Source organism: Suncus etruscus, chromosome 2 (genome assembly GCF_024139225.1).
Source record: "Suncus etruscus isolate mSunEtr1 chromosome 2, mSunEtr1.pri.cur, whole genome shotgun sequence".
Lineage (NCBI taxonomy): Eukaryota > Metazoa > Chordata > Mammalia > Eulipotyphla > Soricidae > Suncus > Suncus etruscus.
The window spans coordinates 43,845,375-43,862,268 of record NC_064849.1 but is presented as its reverse complement, the minus strand read 5'-3'; the positions used below and the strand labels follow the sequence as shown (position 1 = coordinate 43,862,268).

The window sequence follows — 16,894 nt, the reverse complement described above, 5'->3', positions numbered from 1 at the left end:
TATATACAGACCTCTACAAATGACTGAAGCCTTAGATCAGATTATGGTAACCAAAGCCTGCCACAAAGTATTTTCTAAAATATGCCAAATAATTTAACTGTTGGGTACATTTTAAGGTCAGATTTTATAGAAATGCTTATCTTATCATGTTATTTGCTCTATAACGTAGCATGTTTCCTTATAAATCTAACCAAACAAATGCTGATCCTAGTTAGTAATTATTTAGATTATATACCATTAATTTGATATTCTATACATTCCATTATTTACTACATCTTTCTCTGTCACCTCAGTATACCCAAAATGAGTTCCACATCACAATAAACTTATTCTGCAAAACATTGGATTTAATAATTGAAACTACTTGAGAAATAGTGGAAAATCTTCTTTGTGAACAATTATAATGCACAAATAACAATATATTAAATTGTATATATTATTCCTACATGTTTTGTGAGTTTCCGCAGTAAAACAGTTGCACATAGTATCTTCATAAAATAACCTAATGCTTTAGAATAGTAGTTATTCACTTAATTGGGAAAAATTGATTACTGTAATATACTTTATTTGATGCTAAGTGAAGTGTGTATGATGTTGAAATCAATACTGCAGGTGGAATAAACATGGCATTTCATAATAAAAGATGCAAGTCAGAATGCCTTAAAATACTAGATGTAAATGGTAATTATTCATATGTATCAAGGGAAAATATTGTTTTTATTATTTTAGATAGTTCAAACTTCAGGATAAATTTTATTCACCTGATTAAAAGTTTAAGAATTCAGAACCATCAGAAATCAAAAAGTCTTCTTTAAAAATTTAGAAAAACAGCACTGTACTTGAAAGATAAAAATGATTTGTACATATTTACCTAAAAGTAATTTTGTTGATGCAATAATTATGCAAATGTGCCCAACTATATATATGCATATATATACATGTGAGCCTATAAAGTATGCAATGAAAAAGCACATGCTGATGAAATAATGACTACACTGCATTCAATGCTATTCAAACAAACATTGCCAAATGTTGGAGCATTTTTATCATATACCAAAAAGAAAAAAGGGGGCCTGAGCAATAGCACAGTAGTAGGGTGTTTGCCTTGCATGTGGCTGATCCAGGACAGACCTTGGTTTAATCCCTGGCATCTCATATGGTCCCCCAAGTCAGGAGCAATTTCTGAGTGCATAGCTAGGAGTAATCTCTGAGCATCATCAGGTATGGCCCCAAAACAAAAAACAAACAAACAAAAAAAGACATATGATTTATAAAACATAATTTTATGCTTTAGAGTCTAACGTATTTTAAAAGATTTGCTTCTTAATCACTACTCTCTAGGGAGTAGTGATGTCATATTTTGCTACCATAAATTAGGTATGCAAACATTTCATATCTAGTTATATGAGATTTAATAAAATAATTAAGTTATTAAGAGTTAGGCAGTTAGATTTGCATTTCCTTTATTTGTATGTTAGCTTTTGTCCTTAATATAAAAGTAATTAAATACATGTTAGTTAATAGAGAATGAGCTTTATATCAATTAAATATTTTAAAGTTAAATTAGAAATTCATGTGAGTATAATTAAAAAAGCTAAGCTTACTTAGATTATTTTGAGTTACACTTTAAGAAAGTTAGCATAATATTTACACATAGTATATCATTAACCCCATCACACATGCTAAGACTATATATGCAATAACTGAATAAAGACCTAGACAAAGTGGCATATAATCGACAAATATTTTTCTGCATTAATACTCTTTTTGAACATATAATATTTTCTTCAATAAAATAATAGTGTTTGTTAAATTGCTTTTAATTTATTTAAAGAAAATGCATTATATGCAACATGGTTGACATAATACATATGCTTCCAGATAAGTAAAAGAAAATTCATTAAATAAAATGGAAAGAAAAAGAAAATGGAAAAAAAGAAAAAGAAAAAATGAAAAAAGAAAAAGTACAATAGCAAGCTCATTTGTGAAAATTATTGTATTATCACTGATACAAGGGTTCTCATACTACAGTCAAAAACCCACTTGCATCCCACCAAGTAAATTATCCAGCATGCAGGTGTTTTGCCACTGCTGCCTGTCCTGCTTAGCATCTGACTCATTCTGGGCCATCAGTACACATTTGTGGGATGTGCGCTGCACTCTCCAACTTCCCTCCTTTTCTCTATATCTCAACTCCTCTCAGTCTTGGGCAGGGGACCTCAAGCTATAGCCCACCAAAAGCAGTCCCATGTTCCTATTAAAATACTGATAAGTTTGTTGATTTAGCTTTACTTATGCTTCACTTTAAATATTGCACTTGCTTCCATTTTTTAAACTTCAAAATAATATATTTGCCATGTACATAGGAATTTGTTTATAGTTTTTATTTAAAAAGTTAATTTATTTTATTTATTGAAAAAATTCACTTAGGAAATGAAAGAAGAGAGAAAATAACATTATGGAATAAAAGCAGAGATTATCCCCTCTAAGGTGTATGTAAAGTGAAATCTGAATGAGGAAAATGCTAGGATGTTTAAGCTCAAAGCTTAAAAATTAGCAAGAAAAAGGGCCACTCTAGTGTTAAAACTTAGCTTATGGAGGATGAGGCTCTTCTTGGCTACCCAATATATTCCCCTCTTAATTCACTATGAGAAGTTTAGATTGGCAGATTTTTTCTTATTTCATCGTTATTTCTAGAGACTCATAAGTCTAGGTTACAAGTCAGGGGCTGGTTCTCCAAAGAATTCCGTATAGAAAAGAGCCTGATTTGACTCCAAACTCTCGCACTGGTAACAAGATTTTCCTCTGGGAGCTTTGAAAGGATTGCAGACACCATCCCTGACTCTAAATTTGTAATATGCTGGAATGAGAAGGCTAAATAGAAGAACCATCTATTGCACAGCTACAGCAACTTCTCTTATTAAAGCAACTTCTCTTGCTCACCTAACTACTTAAAATTCAAATGATGGATGGATTTTTTATGTTAAAATAGCTTACTTCATTGTGGAAGTTATATACCAGATCAGAAGTTATAAAAGTAGTTGTTATTTTGCATACGCACAGTAATTGTTGGCTATAGAAAACGATAGTCCAGCCCTCCAACAATCTGAACTGGCCCCTGTTAAAAAGTTTGAATACCCTACTTTAATACAATGGCAGGTTTAGTAGGTCTTATTGTTATATATTAAATCTGTTAATTTGGGGAGTTCCTTTAGGGATGATACCATTAAACAAATAATGTCCAGAAAGTCAAAGCTACAATGCTACCAACTTTAGGGAAATTTATTGAGCTCCAGGACCTCCTTGATGAAGCCTCAGTTTACACATGGTGACTGTATTTGTGGGCATGGTTACAGCTGCCAGGCTTAGCTGGAATAAACAAGATATAGGGGAGGGAGTCCACCCTCGTTCCAGAAAAAGCCCGGCATACCTGAAGTGTGGTCAGATCAGCTTCCCTGCTGGGAATAGTTAGAGGGTGAGTGATCAGAGATAAGGTGATTCTGAGTGATGGAGGCAGCAAGCGTAGCTTCAACAGGTTGGAAACATGGTCTACCCTCTTCTTTTGAGATGGCCAGTTTTGTGCTGCATGGGCTGGCTACAACTATCATCTTACATACGGTTTATATCTCATTCAAGAAAAGAGTGAGTCTATGGAGCTGGCCTGGTTTGAACATGACAACTGCAATTTGAGCCATGGTTACAGCTCTGAATTGATTTTATTGAAATCTTCTATATTGGCATATAAGTTCTTGAAAATTAAATTATAAGGTGATGAGAAAAATCTAATTAAAAAAGTCCGAGTGGTAGCACAACAGTAGGACATTTGCCTTGCACTTGGTTGATCAGGACAAACTCTGGTTCAATCCCCAACATCCCATATGGTCCCCCGAGCCAGGAAGGATTTCTTAGTGCAGAGACAGAAGTAACTCCTGAGCACTGCTGGGTGTGACCAACCTCCCCTCCCACACACACACACACACACACACACACACACACACACACACACACACAGTTTTTTTATTAAAAAGAAATACAGATTACACAGTTTTTAAAATAAAAAAAGTTGGGGGTCATGATAGCACAATTATAGACATTTGCCTTACATGAAGCCAACCCAGAACAGACCTGGGTTAAATTCCTGGCATCCCTTGTGATTCCCTGACCCTGCCAGGTGCTATTTCTGGTGCAGAACCAGGAGTAACCCCTGAGCACCAGGAATGGCTCAAAAACCGAGAGAGAAAGAGAAAAAAAGACAGAGAGACAGAGACATAAAGAGACAGACAGAGACAGAGAGATAGAGAGAGAGAAAAGGAAAATATCTGTCATAAAGGCAAATGGGAAGGCAGAAGGAAGGGTGGAAGGAAAACTGGGTACATTGTTAGTAGGAAATATGCACTTTGAAGGGTTAGGTGTTGGGCCTTAAAGTGATTGAAACTCAGTCCAATCTTGAACAAATTTGCAACTCTCTATCTTACAGTGATTCCATAAAAATGTATTAAATAAATAAATAATAGAAAAACAGAAAATAGTTTTATTAAAATATGCAAATAATTTAATGTTAAAAGTAAAACTCTGATGCATAATAATAGGAAACTCAAGGTATCATTATGAGTAAAAGAAACAAATCACATAAACTAGGCAATTGCTTTGTTTTTCTTTCATTGCCTGAATGAACATTATACTAAATAAATGATATTTCTAATCTCAGTTATGTTAACTTTCTATTTGATATTCTGAAGTTGAAAGAATACAAAATAAAATCAATGAATAAATTATCCTTGAAAAAAATGACTCCTATAGCTCAACTCAGAGGTGGTCATAAATTGAGAAGAGATTCATTTATAATATCTCATTTACCTAAAATGTAAATTTTTGTCAAGTAAGATAACAGCCTTTGAAATATCATTTGTTACCAGCTAAGGTAAAATGATGGGTAATTTGATAACATGATCTTTCAATTTAATATTGCTTCTAAATTAATTTTCAGATATATCACTTTTCTGAATTTTAATATAAATTATTTTGTATTTTATTTTCTGTTTTCAAAGGAATTTCACTTAATCATTTAATGTTAGTACAGGTTAGCATACATTTTCTAGACTAGAATTGACATTTTTTAATGTAAAGATGAAAGTCAATAGAACTTTGGTTTTAAAGCATTGTGTTTTAAAGCTGCATGTGTTTTTTTTTCTCATTTATTGCTGTATGTTGTGACCTTAAACCTATTGCACCCAACAGCATCATTAATTATGTGTGAGACTATGTAAGTATTTTTGAGACTCACTTCATAGAGAAAAATACACTGCATGGTATTTCTTCACCTCCTGTATGCTGAGGCTAATATTATCAACATGGAACTTGTTTTCAATAAACAAAATATTGAACCCTTCCCTATTGCACCTCTGCTATAAACTGTTAAAAAAAATCTGTACTCTAAAGCTTAAAAAATTCTTAGATTATAATTAATAGCTCTGCTAAATAGTTACTTATAGGACTTCCAAAGTCAATTGCTAAAATCAAAACTGATCTTTCATAATCAAGCATTTTGAGATGGATTAAAATGTAGGTGGCACAAATTCTTATTTACTTTTAGGTATTCTCATGACTTTATTTTTTTTATTTTTATTTTATTTTTTTTTTTTTGGTTTTTGAGCCATACCCGGTGGTGCTCAGGGGTTACTCCTGGCTGTCTGCTCAGAAATAGCTCCTGGCAGGCACGGGGGACCATATGGGACACCGGGATTCGAACCAACCACCTTTGGTCCTGGATCGGCTGCTTGCAAGGCAAACGCCGCTGTGCTATCTCTCCGGGCCCTTCTCATGACTTTAGAATGTTCTAGATACATTGTAAAAAAATATATATTGTTCTCAAAGGAATGGAAATGCTTTGAGACCAGTAGTAAATAAATAAAAACAGCAGTGGATTAAACATAAATAAGAAAAAGAGTACAAAACTGTTTCAGAATAATTTTTCAGTATCAGCTCATCTATGACAATTATTTCATTATCAGATGGCTTCTGAATCATATTTTTTAAAACTGGTGGCACACATTTGCAAAAAAAAAATAGGTCAGAGTTGATTTAGAAATCACTGCTTCTCTGCTCTTTGCTATTTTGAGAATATGGTTTGATACTGTTCCATAAAGATACTATAGTGGTTACATGAACTGTTTTAATACCTATTAGAGCCTCATCAGTGGTCAGAGTGGCAAAGTCACTGTAAAACAAAAAGTATTACTTCAGACATAGCCACATATCATTAAGTGAAGGTAGGAGAGATTTATCTAACAAATTATCTCACTAGATAAGATCATCTTGATTGGATTCAATTTCCTATTTCCATGGCATCTTACCTAAATTGCTAAATAGATTCACTGCAATTCTAATAAAATTTCCAATATAATTTTCAATTAATTAGAGTGGTCACTAATGAAGTTATATAGAATCATAAGACTCACCAAATAGCCAAAACAATAATAATAAGAAATTACGAGGTATTACATTGCTTGACTTGAAAATATATTATGAAGCTATAGTAACCAAATACCATGATACATAAGGACAAACTCTGTGACAAATGGGTTAGAATAACATACCCAAAGACAAACATCCATATATATTGTCAATAAATTTTTGACAAAGGGGCTGATTACATAAAATGGAGATAACCTCCAACTAATGTTATTAAGAAAACTACCACATGCAAAAGATAATGGATCCATGTTTCAAACCTTACATAAGTCAATTTAAAGTAAATCAATGGGTCCATCCCTGAATCTGTAAGATACATTGAGAAAAATATTTGCATAATAATTCATAAATTGAACCTTGAGTTTGTTCAATGATAGCCTGTTGGTAATACCAAAAACAGAAATAAGCAGGAGGTACTACATCAAATTCAGAAGTTACTTCATGACAAAAGAAATATTAAAACTAAAATCCTCTTTATTGAATGAGAGAAAATGCTCCACTCAATATATCAGATTAAATGTTAATATCCAAGATCTATAAAGCGCTCACAAAGATCAACAAAAAAAAATCCAATAATCTTATCAAAAAATTAGGAAGAGGAAATAAACAAATAATTCTTGGAAGAAGATAGCCAGTGGAACATTAAAAAGTGTTCATTTTCATTTAATATCAGAAAATTCATATAAAGATAGCATGAGATTCCACTACATGTGAGAATGACAGGTATCAAAAGCATTTGGAATCCCTTTTTATTGGTGGGAATGTCATAAAAAAGGAAGTATTTCCTACTGTTGATAGGAAAGTTGTCTTGTTCAATCACCATAGAAAGCAGTATGGAGATTTCTCCAAAAGGTCAAAAGAGAATTTCCGTATGAACCAGAAATTTTACTTCTTGATATATAGCACAACACACTAAAATATTCATTCAAAAATATATATGGCCATCATTATTCACTGGCATAATCATTACAATAGCTAGGAAATGGAATCAGTACAGGTGTTCAAGAACAGATGATTGAATAATGAAGGTGTGACATTCATACATGTAGTGACTGCTCACCAGGGACTAAGAAAGAGAGAAGAAACTTTAAGTATAATTTTTATTCCTCGACCTGTCGAAGAAGAAAGAAAAGTGAATAGATACAAAGCATGCAGCATTTTTCTGATATTTTATCTGGCCCCCGCAAGCCAGCAAGCACTGCTCTGGTCAATATTCTCTGGGCTCCTCCACAGCATTCCAAATTTTTCCTTTTGTATTGGCATGGCAAGAGGATGTGACATGGGGTATATCCAAGTTCAACTGCCGTACTCATATATACACACTATAGAATACCATTAGGCTACAAGGAATAATGAAACCATGCAATTTTCTGCAACTTGAATGGAACTGGAAAAATCAAGCTGAGGGAGATAAAAAAAAACATTACTAAATGATCTTACTTATGTCTGGTATGTAGATCAATATAAGAAGAGAATGAAAATTAATCAAAGATGGCCAAAACTTTGGTCCTGAAATGAAAAGATCAGGGAAGTAGAATGAAGAAAGAAAAAAAAGAATAGGTATCTGGAAGGTAGCAAGAGAAAAGTTCAGGCGATTTGGACACCAGTAAAAAAGAGGTGTGGACTTTGTATCTTGTGTGTCTGTAGTATGTGTGTGTGTGTGTGTTAGTCACCTAAAACATTTTTATAGATATATTTAGTAATCACAGTACCATTAATATATAAACAAAGATAATGAATTTCCAATTGGAAAAACTAACCATGATAACAGAAAGGCACAAGTTGTGTGTTCCTTCCTGACATTTTTTACAAAAACAGAATAAAGGGCCGGAGAGGTGGCATGGAGGTAGGGCAGCCTTGCATGCAGAAGGATGGCGGTTCGAATCCTGGCATCCCAGATGGTCCCCTGAGCCTGCCAGGAGCTATTTCTGAGCATAGATCCAGGAGAAACCCCTGAGCGCTGCTGGGTGTGACCAAAAAAAACAAAGAAACAAACAAACAAAACAAAACAAAAACAGGACGAGCTAACTGCACTAACCCTTAGAAAAACAGGACATACTGAGATATAGAAAATATTCTGCCCCTCTTAAAGTCTAGCAAGCCCAGCTAACATTGTCCTTATGGAATTACCCCCTTTGGCCAGCTTCGGCCACCTATACTCTATATAAACCTTTGCTTTTCTCAATAAAATGTGCTCTTGTTTTACTCTGATAGAATCTACCCCCACGGTGTCTGTGTGTGTGCTCTCACACTAAGGCCAAGAATCTTTCCATCCTTCTAACGTTAGGAGCAGCATTGCTGGAGGAGTAGCATTTCGAGCTACCTGAGTTCCTAAGATTCCCCCTTGCTGGCCCAGTTGATGTCGGGGCTCTTCAGAAGGGTAGCCGACAATATTGTCTCCAGAATTTCACCAAGAATAATTCCTGAGTGCAGAGCCAAGAGTAAGCTCTGTATGCAGCCAGCTATACTTATCCAAAAAAGAAAAGAAAAAAATATTCATGAGCATAACGATTCTATTTTGGGTTATCTATTTGACTTTGTTTCCTTTATATTTGTATTAATCTTCTTGTGTCATTATTTTGTTTTATGTAGTTTATTTCTGTGGGAGCACAGAATGCTCAACCTATTTCTTTACATAATGCTCAGCATTTTAATCAAAATATAACTTTGGGTGGCACATAATAGAATAACTTGTATTTTTATTTTAACTCAATTAAAATAAAATTTAATTTTTATATTTTTTGTTTGGTTTTGGGGCCACACCCAGTGATGTTCAGGGGTTACTCCGGGGTATGTGCTCGGAAATCACTCCTGGCTTGGGGGACCATATGGGATGCCAAGATTGAACCGAGGTCCGTCCTGGGTCAGTCTCATGCAAGGCAAATGCCCTATCTCTGTGCTATTGCTCCAGCCCATATATTCTACTTTTTTATAGTAAGATGAGTTCATTGTTCGTACATTGGTAGATTTGGAAGCTAGAGCTTTCACTTTTTTTTCAGTAGAACTACATAGATTATTTTGCATGTTCTTCCAGATGGAGGCATGTTGGATTACTGGTCCCACCCTAAAAAATATTCATATTCCTACCTGTATTACCTGAATTTCCAATGTACTATGTCTTTAGATCTAAAATAAATTTAAAAATGTTATTTTTGGTGCCACTCCTTCTGTACTCAGGGATCACTCCTGGCAGTGTTCAGTGGATCATATGTTATTATGCCAGAGAACAAATTCAGGTTGGTTGTGTGCAAGTAAGACAAATTATCCACAGTACTATCTCCCTACCCCCAATATAATTTTTTAATTTTATACAAACTTTTCTTTTGACTTCTACATACTAAGAGGATTGCTTTGAGGACATGATTCTGCTCTTTCAACTTGTTCCACTTTTCTCTTATCTCCTGTTTGATTATTCCTCAAGAGATCATAGACATTTCGGGTTACATACCTCACTCTTCAAGTAAGATACAACCATATGAATGGTCTGAAATTTTCAACAACATATTTATAATTCCTTTTTTTAATTTTATGCTTTTCCTACATCTTTATTTTGATAGCTAAAACTAATCAATAAGATAATAAAAATAGAATATATATTATTTTTCTCACTCCAGTGTTTTCACTCTAATGTGCAGATGTTATTGTTATCTAATATTATAGTTCTTTTGCCTGATGTTTCTTTAATATGCTATCTCATTGTTTGTAAAAGTATAAACAAATATAAACTCAAACATATAATTATAAATTAATTTATTAATACAATTTTAAAAGTAGTAACACATTATGTATAAATAATTATTATTTGGTAAGTTCTATATAACTTTATATAGTATAACTGTACATATAAATTATAACTATTTAATATGCATTGATCCAGTTTATCTCAATCCTTTTCCAAAATAATTGCCTCTGTTAAAATTAAAAATGACCTTATATCTAGTTCCATAATCTAGTACAATGTTTACAATTTATTGGCCTCTTCCCCCAAAGCCTTTTCATTTCTTCAAACAACTTTTAATTTCTAGAAATATTCCTAGATTTAAATGCCACATTATGAGTAATTTCTGTATTCCCCTTTTGGGCAAACTGCTACTTATCTGGCAAGCTTTTAAAGCTATTTTCAAAAAAGACTTCCCAGGGACCAGTAATTAGCTTCTTTTAAACATTTAAAGCATTTTAGTTGAATTTGTGTTCAATACTCAGAATGCTTAATAAGATTTTTAAGAAGAAATTTATCTATCTCTCTTTTATAAAGTACTTAAAGCATTATGATATACTATCTATAAATTAGGCCTATTAAACCTTTGCATTCAGAGATTATGTCTTACAAAAACTGTAAGGCAATCATGAAAATGATTAAATTTAATGGCTTGCTATTAATTATTATACATTAATGTATCTAGAATATTAATATTAAAGACAATGTATTAGAAGATGCCTCTCAATAATATATTAATTTCCATGGGAGTTAGTTCTTATTGCACTTACACTAAGATAATTTTACTGCTTACATATTAAAATTTTTGATCCATTTTTAAAAGTAAGTGGTACTCAGGATCCATTTATATAATCATTTCCTCTTCAAACCTGAAATAGTGAATGATGAATCTCTTCTAGTACATAGTAATACATGATAACATTGGGTTAGCTCTATACTCATAAAAGAACACATCAAAAATAAAAAATACTCAAATATATTTATGTTATGGTAACAGATTGTCTATTATGTCTCTCTATGAATGGGTTTTATTAATCATAGTAAAAATTTCTTGAAAAATAATCTAAATAAATCATGACATGAAGAGTTATTTCAAATTAGCTAACTCTCGAGCGTTGGTTCTTGAGTCATTGTATGTAAAATATGTGTATAAAACTCCAAATATTTATGAAGTGTTAGTTATTATTTAACAACTTATAGGAGTATAGTTTTTTTAGGAAGATTTTCTAAGTCCAAGCCTCACACTAATTCCTCCCTGGATCTCTGTAAACAAAAACCTTGATCTAGCTAAATGTCTCAGTTTTGTGCACAAAGTTCCAGTGATCTCTTTGGCCACTGGTTTGTCACTGATGTTGTTTGGTGTACAACTACTTGCTGATATTTTCTGATCTTGGTCCCTTTGGCTTTTCTTTCTTTTGTTTTTGTTTTGTTTTTGTTTTTGGTGGAGATGGGCTTTCTTTGTTCTTTAGCTATGTGGCTGAAACTGCTACTCCCTATTGGCTATAGGACATAAGGTGACCACTGCCCTTATTCTTAACCATTTCTATCATCTGACTGGTTGCCCCTCATATTGTTGTGATTTAAAATGGCCAATGACATGCACTGATTACCTGGAACCCTTCTCCTCTATCTTCACCTCCATAATAGAAGAAATGTTATTAATGAGCTGCATTTTAACTGATCTAAACTTAATATCTGCAGGCATCCATTTTTATTATATCTAGAATTTATAATTCTTGAATAATTTTTCAATGATGCTTCACTTAGCTTTCAGACATTTGGAAAAATTCCATTGAATTTAACATAAAGAATTTTAGTATAAAATTTTAATATAAAATGTCTTAAAAATTGGGGCCGGAGCAATAGCACAATGGTAGGGTGTTTGCCTTGCAAGTGGCCTATCCAGGACAGACCTTGGTTTGATCCTGGCATCTCCTATGGTCCCCCAAGCCAGAAGCAATTTCTAAGTGTATAGCCAGGAATAACCTCTGAGTGTCACTGGGTTTGCCCCCCCCCAAAAAAAAAAACCTTAAAAGTATGTCTTGAAAATTATAGAATCAAATCATTGATACATACTTGGGAGAAGCAGTTCTTTTTGTCATTATTAGTCATATAACCTGCCTTTTCTTAAAAGTTAAACATAATATGTATCTAAGTTATATCCATTAATATATACAAATAGAGTACCAATTAGTGAACAAAAAATTTAGAAGAAAATAAAGATAGCATTGCCTTTTGTTGTTGTTTTTTTTCCATGTGCTCTCATTCATAATACAGATAAGGCAAAGGGCCCAGGCTGACATGTATATGGGGTACATTTAATGTGCCATCTCTTTCTATACAGTTTGTATATAAGTACAATCTTTAGCAAGCACTGGGAGGCTACACTACATTTTGAAGCAATGCAATACAACCCAGAATTGCTCACAAAAACTATTCCTAACTTTAAAATAGTCGATTTTGGGAACTGGAGAAATATTATAGTTGTTTGAACACTTGTACTGCAAATGGAAAACCTAAGATCACTTATGATGTCCCTCGACCAGTCAAGTGATCCCTGAGCTCAGAACCAAGAGTGAGCCCTAAGCACTACCAGGTGTGCCCACCTGAAAAAAAACTGTCAGTAAAATACATTACACAAACTCCCAAAGGTTTCAAAAAAAGTAAGAACTTACAAAAACTTTAGGAGTTAGTATAATAGTAAAACATAATTATAATCTGATTAAAAAGTAAAAATGAATTTCTAACAATTATTCAATGAATAATAGACTAAACAGCAAATTTAGAAATTTTGAATATTAATATAAAATATTAAAAGTTGGTAATAAAATGCCTAAATGTTTAAAGAAAATTAAATATTTTAGATGAGTAGAATATGCAGTTATATGTGGAAAAATACTTAAATGTTAGCTTCTCATCTTTAAGAAACTGATATCACTTGGAGATAGTTATTCCATGGCTTCAGAGTTAGAAGACACCACTGAAGTCAGTATTCTGCTCATTTTCCCAGGTGTTGATGGAAATACTCAACTTGTACAGTACTCTATGCTTTGACAAGTGAGAGGGAGTGATAAACAACCCTCTGTGTTGTTTCATTAAAAATGTTGTTTAGGCCTCTAAGGTATTATAAGATTTAAATAATGCAGCTTTTTAACATTTAGACATATGTATAATTCCTTCCTAGTATGCAAAATGCCAGTAAAATGTTAGAGAGATTTTCATATAATTTTAATATGTCACCACAGAGCATCATTCTTTCCTACATTTCTGCCCTGTTGTAGTTCTTTGCCAGATTTATTTATAGTATTATTTACTTCCAGTAATATCTTCCCTTTCCACCATTCTAAAAACATTATTTGATATGCTATTAATGGACCCAGGAAATAATATTTTCCTTTTTATTGATTGATTTATGCTTTAGAAATTCAAAATTTCTAAAATGAAAGCATCTTTTAGATGGATAAAATTAATTTTTCAGTTTTTATTGCTGCATACATACAAAACTTAATATTCCACAAAATAAATAAAAAGGGTAGATTAGGGGCTAGACTGATAGTACAGTAGTAGGGTGTTTCCCTTGCATGCCACTGGCACGTGATTATGCAGAGTTCAATTCCCAGCATCCCATATGGTCCCCTGAGCCTGCCAGGAGTGGTTTCTGAGTGCAGAGCCAGGAGTGACCCCTGAGTAGCACCAGATATAGCCCAAAACCAAAACCAACAAAAAAAGTCGATTAGATATGTAATAATACAGAAATTGATGTGTTTCTTCATTTTACTTCACAAAGCAGTTTATGAAATACCAGTACAGGATAATTTGACTATATATATAGAAGTTTGCTTTCATATTAACAGACCCTTTATTTTGGGGGAGTTGGTAATGATTTTGGTATCTCACTTGATAATGAATTATTCTCTAATATTAGAAATTATTTTAATTGTAAATAAATTCATAAATCCTTCAAATTTGACCTGTTTTTCAGTTCCAGTTAATTCTCATGATTGTTAAAGTCATATGTATGTCCACACAAACTAAATGATACAAAAAAGCTAAAACTCTAGCTTAAGGGCATTTCCTATTTTAATTTTTATTTTATCTCTCTGACTCATCCTTCAGTGACAGCAATGCTGTTGCCTGATGGACATGCACTGGGGGAATTTTAAGCATGGCATATTTTAATAAACTTTTGCTAAAAATTGTTATTTACTGCAAAAGAGTATTTTCACTCCTTTCTTAGGCTTGCAGATACTTTAAAAATAAAAGTGGCGGGGGGCCGGGCGGTGGTGCTGGAGGTAAGGTGCCTGCCTTGCCTGCGCTAGCCTAGGACGGACCGCGGTTCGATCCCCCGGCGTCCCATATGGTCCCCCAAGAAGCCAGGAGCAACTTCTGAGCGCATAGCCAGGAGTAACCCCTGAGCGTCACAGGGTGTGGCCCAAAAACAAACAAAAAAAAAAATAAAAGTGGCATCTCAGGAGTTTAAATATCAAGGTTACAATTCTAAAATTGATCAATTATGCCAAAATTTGTGTAGATGTACTTAAAATTATTTTAGAGTTGATGAATTTTCAGTAATACACTGATAGTTTGTTCCTCCAGATGTGTACTGATAAATATATATTTTGCTAATAACAACATATGTGTTTATATATTTGATCTCTAGATAAATCTTTAAAATGATATATAGCAATTTTAAATGAGAATTCTTATATCAGTGTCTTAGGTTGTTTATTTCAAACCTAAATGATTACTGAATGCAAACAAGGAATGAGACCCATTTCAAAAATAAGAAAATCTAACAAATCAAGTCTTTGACATTTGAAAAAAATTAAGTTATACCAGGTGATGCTCAGGTTGTATCCCTGCTTCTACTCTCAGGAATCATTCCAGGCTAGACTTGAAAACTACATGAGTATTGAGACTTGAATTGCAAAGTCACATGCAAGACAATATTGTATTCTCTCTTCAACTCTTGATATTTCTATATTATATACTTGTAAAAGTTTATGAATTTAAGTTTACCTATCAAGCTTGTCTGTCTGGTAGTCTCTTAAAAAAGAAGTAGAGTTTCTAAAAGAAGCCACGCTGCTGATTCATCCCAGGTAAATGGATCTCTGGATTAAAACTGAGGCCTTTTCAAAAAAGGTTTGGCAGATTTCTTTCCCTTCCAGAGAGACCCAAGAGCCTCCACACCCTCCCTTCTCAGACACATCATCAGCCTAGCACAGTTCCTGAAATGACACCTTCACATTTCAGAGTACTGGTTGCCTCTAGTAGGCATACTACATAAAGAATGCCACCAAGCTCAATGACACAAAAAGTAAATCTTCAGATACTTACTTAGTAACACAATTGTAAGAAATAATAATTATTAAATATTTATTTTATTGATCTATTTTCTGATTATCCCATGTGCCGTTATGTTTTAATACGCAATATGAAGTAAATTTGCTTGTGCCTGGTGAGGTGGTGATTTTGGGAAAGAAGGAAAACTGGAGACATCAGTGAAGGGAAAGTCACTCTGGTAGTGGAATTGGTGGTGAAACATTGAAAGCTTGAATGCCTGAAACAACTCTTTTATGAATAAATTTGAAAATTACAGCATTTAAATAAAATGATTCTACTTGAATAATAAAAGTTGATCTGTTTAGAACTTGAAAAATAGAATTAGAGCTTAGCCTTTCTTGACTTTTACATTTAGTTTTTAATTTGACAAATATGAAAGAAATTGGTGTTTAAATTAACCTTTTGGATAACATCAGCATCCATAAAACACATTAGAGATTTTTAGAGTACTTTTTTCTCTTAAGTGCTTCTTAGCATATAGAACTACATTAATATATAATAACAGCAGTCACCATGTTTGTATCGGGCTATTTTCATAGACTCATTCTGTTCTCGAAATAAATGCAAACCAAGCCAAAAAAAATAATTTCCACAAGTTTACTTTTTATTGTACTTTTTAAATTTTTCTCTTCTTTTTTATTTTATTTCCTTTCTATTCATTTTTTTTGTTCTTTTCTACTTTCTTTTTTTTTAACATAATTTTTATTTTAATTGTAGTGGCTTACATATCGTTCACAGTAATATTCCAGGTACATATTTACATTGAATCAGGGGAATTCCCACCACCGAATTGTCCTCCCATAAATTCAAACCAATTGGGGCCGGAGAGATAGCATGGAGGTAAGGCGTTTGCCTCTCATGCAGGAGGTCATCGGTTCGAATCCCGGCGTCCCATATATGGTCCTCCCGTGCCTGCCAGGAGCAATTTCTGAGCCTGGAGCCAGGAATAACCCCTGAGCACTGCCGGGTGTGACCCAAAAACCACAAAAAAAAAAAAAAAAAAAAAAAAAAATTCAAACCAATTGTATATATAAACACATAATAATATAAGAATCAAGTATTACCCTGTTTTATCTGTCCCATCAGATTAGGAGCAACATCAACAGTATCAGAATTTTACATGAAGTAAACTCTTAAAAGTTAGTGTTAATTAATGTGTAAAATTCATTGAAATCATGAATATGATATAATATAAATCATCATATCTTCCTCTCATCCATGTCTTTATAAAACATAAATTATTTGAATAAGACATAATTCATTCCCTTACTGTTTTTCAAATTTATTTATTTGTTTGTTTGTTTTTGGGCCACACCCGGTGATGCTCAGGGTTTACTCCTTGTTATGCTCTTAGAATTCATT

At 33.1% G+C, this 16,894-nt stretch overlaps 1 non-coding gene across 1 annotated transcript; it reads right to left on the bottom strand.

Moving 5' to 3' along the window:
- Positions 1-12,441: 12,441 nt before the first annotated feature.
- Positions 12,442-12,573, bottom strand: LOC126002710 (small nucleolar RNA SNORA51). Its single transcript, XR_007493379.1, has one exon. It is a non-coding gene; the product is annotated as a small nucleolar RNA SNORA51 (small nucleolar RNA).
- Between the last annotated feature and the right edge of the window lie 4,321 nt (positions 12,574-16,894).